The following is a 4,331-nucleotide window of genomic DNA, read 5'->3' on the forward strand; positions in this document are numbered from 1 at the left end:
ATGAGGTCTCGCTGCCCAGGCGGGTCTCAAACCCACGGGCTCAGGCAATCCGCTCACCTCGGCCTCCCAAAGCGCTGGGATTACAGGCTGAGCCACCGAGCCCGGCCTATTTTATATTTTTAGAAAGCAGAATTTATTGAAAGGACAGAGAAGCTCCCATAGTGGGACCCGAGAGGGTTGCCTTATGTTATTTTTTTTGAGTCAGAGTCTTACTCTGTCACCCAGGCAGGATAGTGGCATGTTCATGGCTACTGCAGCCTTGACCCACTGGACTCAGGTTATCCTCCCACCTAAGCCTTCAAAGTAGCTGAAACTACAGATGCATGCCACCATGACTGGCTATTGTTTTTTTTTGTTTTTTTTTTAGTTGGAGTCTCACTCGGTCGCTGCTCCCGGCCACCGCAGCCTTGCCTGCTGGGCTCCAGCGATCCTTCAGCCTCAGCCTTCCAAGTAGCCAGAATTACAGGCATGCACTACCATGCCCGGCTGATTTTTTTTTAAATTTATTGTAGAGATGAGGTCTCGCTGCCCAGGCGGGTCTCGAATCTGCGGGCTCAGGCAATCCACTCACCTCAGCCCCCCAAAGGCGCGGGATTACAGCCTGAGCCACCGAGCCTGGCTTATTTTTTTTTTAATTTGTTGAAGAGATGAGGTCTTGCCAAGTTGCCCAGACTGGTCTTGAATCCCTGAGCTCAGGCAGTCCTCTCACTTCTGCTTCTCAAAGTGCTGGGATTACAAGATTGAGCCACTGTGCCTGGCCCAGAATAAATTTTTTTTTTTTTGAGTTGGAATCTTACTGTGTCACACAGGCTAGAGTGCAGTGGCACACTCATTGCCACCCTAGCGTTGACCCTCAGGGCTGAGGCGATCCTTCTGCCTCAGTCTTCCAAGTAACCGGGACTACAGGCATGCGCTACCGTGCCTGGCTAAGTTTTTTGATTTATTGTAGAGACGAGGTCTCACCAAATTGCCCCGGCTGGTCTCGAACCCACGGGCTCAGGCAATCCACTCACCTCGGTCTCCCAAAGTGCTGAGATTACAGGCTAAACCAGAATAAACCTTTCAAAATATTTTTCCTAAGCCGGGCTCAGTGGCTCAGCCTGTAATCCCGCGCCTTGGGAGGCTGAGGTGAGTGGAATGCCTGATTCCGCGGGTTCGAGACTCGCCTGGGCAACTTGGCAAGACCTCATCTCTACAATAAATCAGCTAATCAGCCGGGCGTGGTAGCACATGCCTGTAATTCCGGCTAGTGGGAAGACTGAGGTGGAAGGATCGCCAGAGCCCAGCAAGTCGAGGCTGTGGTGGCCGGGAGCGGCCACTACGCTCCAGTCTGGGCGACAGAGTGAGACTCCAACTCAAAAAAAAAAAAGAAAAAAAGAAAGCTGAAAGAAGTCTGGGCACAGTGGCTCCAGCCTGTAATCCCAGCACTTTGGAAGGCTGAGGCAAGAGGATTGCCTGAGCTCAGGAGTTCAAGACCAGCCTGGGTAACTTGGCAAGACCTCGTCTCTACAGTAAATCAAAAAATAAGCCAGTCATGGCAGCATGCACCTGTAGTTCCAGCTACTTGGAAAGCTGAGGCGGAAGGATCACCTGATCCCAGCTGATCGAGGCTGCGGTGGCTGTGAGTATGCCACTGCAGTCCATCCTGGGTGACAGAGTGAGATTCCAACACACACACATGCACAAAAGAAAGCTGAAAGAATATGACTAGTAGAAATATAATTCAATCAGAGTAAAGATAAAAGGAAGTCTTTAATTCATACCTCATGGAGTACCACATGTGTGGGAGTAATATATTAGGGAACACAAAGATGATTAAGACAGGATCTCAGCTGGGTGCAGTGGCTCATACCTGTAATCCCACCACTTTGGGAGACCAAGGTGAGAGGATTACCTGAGCCCAAGGGTTCGAGACCAGCCTGGGCAACTTGGTGACATCTCGTCTCTGCAATAAATCAAAACGATTAGCCAGGCATGGTGCCTGTGGTTCCAGCTACTTGGAAGGCTGAGGTGGAAGGATCATCTGGAGGTCTAGGTTGCGGTGGCCATGAACATGCCACTGTACTCCAGCCTGGGCAACGGAGACTCCAACTAAAAAAAAAAAAAAAAGATCTCAGCCATGAAGGGTTCACAAACTAGCAAAGGAAACAGACAAATACAGATAGCTCACAAGTGGAATAAGCCAAAGTAATGGAGGAGACAGGAGTTAATTCTGTAGGGGAAAATCGATAGTCTAGGACAGTGATTCTTTTTTTTTAGTTGGAGTCTCACTCCATTGCCCAGGCTGGAGTGCAATGACACGCTCACGGCCACCCCGGTGTTGACCTGCTGGGCTCTGGCGATCCTTCTGCCTCAGCCTTCCAAATATCCGGAACTATAGGCAATGCGCTACCATGCCTGGCTAATTTTTTGATTTATTGTAGAGATGAGGTTTCACCAAGTTCTCCAGGCAGGTCTCGAACCCGCGGGCTCAGGCAATCCACTCACCTCAGCCTCCCAAAGGCGCAGGATTACAGGCTGAGCTACCGAGCCTGGCTGAACAGTGATTCTTAAACGCTGGTCTCAAGACCAGTAGCATGGGCATTACAAGTAAGTCCCCTACATATGAACCTTCAAATTAAAAATTTTAACGATGCACACCAGCATATTTTTATATATTATTTCTCTCCACCAGGTGTCAGTATAAGTATGTACTATATAGCCAACTAAACACTATAGCCTGTTAAATAAATACAGTACTATAGAGTCTATTGTGTTATTTAAGTACCTAGGTTATAACTTTGTTATGCTTAAAACAAATCTTCAGTACGGGTATCTGATCTCAAACCAGGTGAAGTGGGGAACAAAGGGAGGCCCAAACTTTACCTGAACGATGATCACTTACCTATCTAATCCTGAATTATAAACCATGTCTTTAAAAATAAATAAGTAAATAAATAAATAAACACAAAATTGACTTACAAATGTGCTCTCGGAATGAAACTCATTTGTATGTTGGGGACTTCCTGTACCTGGAAAAATGTTAGACATGCAGTTATTGAGACTGCCCAGATCCATTCCAGCAGTGGTGGTGGGGCAGCTATCTGTGGTTTAACAAGCTGCCTCAGGTGATTTTGATACATGCTAATGTTTGTCAACACCTAGTCTAGGAAAATGTCACAGAGAAGACATTTGATTTGTACCTTAGGGAGTTGATATGTACCGGGTAAAGAAAGGGAAGGGACATTCTAGGAGATAGACCATAATGCATATAAAGCATAAAGGTGTGCAGTTGTAAAAGTGAAATATATAAACATATTAGGGAAGCAGCACGTAATCAGAAGTGTGAAGGGAGGAATGGGAAATATGGCCAAAGTGGTAAAGTGGCGCCAAATTATGAAGAGCCTCAAATTTTATACTGTGGAGTTTGAACTTTATTTTGTAGACATAATGGGAAAAAACCAGCCTTAAAGCAGAGGTATATGACATGATTAGAAGTGCATTTTCATGCTACCTATAGAATGGATCTACAATAAGGCCTACCAATGAGGAGGATGTTTTGTCCTGGCAAGAAATAAGAGCTAAACAAAGACAGTAGAATAGGAAAAGAATGAAGGGGAAACAAACTACATTGAATAATGGTTTGACATCACCAGCTTTATGGTCAAGCTGCCTGGCTCTGCCACTTTTGAGCCATGTGGCTTTGAGAAATTTGTTTTGTGCCTGTTTTCTCGTCCATAAAAAAGAGACAATGATAGTAGTTCTTCATATAATTGTTGTAAAGTTTAAATGAATTAATAGCTATAAAGTATTTAGAACAGTGCCTAGTATGTAGCAAGTATTCAGTAAATATCATGTGTGTGTTTTATAGGGGGTAGTATGTCTAAAATTTCTAGTTCAGGTTAAAGGATAATACGATGATGAGATGACTTTGGAACATGCTGAATTTCAAATATCTGGAGGAAGCCTTCACTTCTCTGTTCCTCAATTCCTGCTGTCTTAACAATTGGAAACAGGCACTTAGGGTGGTCCTGGAAAACCGCTGAGCAGGTGAAATGAGCACAGATGAAAATGTGGTCAGCAGGAGAGAATGTCAAGGACCTGATGGTCCTGGTTGCTTGGGCCCTTTTTCCAGCCTTACATACAAGCTTCTGATTTATGCTTCTTAAATGAAATGAGGTGCTTAAATTCAGTAGCTACTACAGTTGGTGCAAACATGGCAGAACAAGTTAAAGCAATTTAACAAACACTGTGGTAATCAATAGTACTAAGTTAATAAAATATACCTGGTTCTCCCTCCTTCCAGTGATAAGACATGACTGCTCTTCCTGGCCCCCTTGTGGTTGGGTAAG

The sequence above is a fragment of the Carlito syrichta genome, unplaced genomic scaffold (assembly GCF_000164805.1).
Source record: "Carlito syrichta isolate Samal-C Ts95f unplaced genomic scaffold, Tarsius_syrichta-2.0.1 Scaffold142856, whole genome shotgun sequence".
In the NCBI taxonomy this organism is placed as follows: Eukaryota; Metazoa; Chordata; class Mammalia; order Primates; family Tarsiidae; genus Carlito; species Carlito syrichta.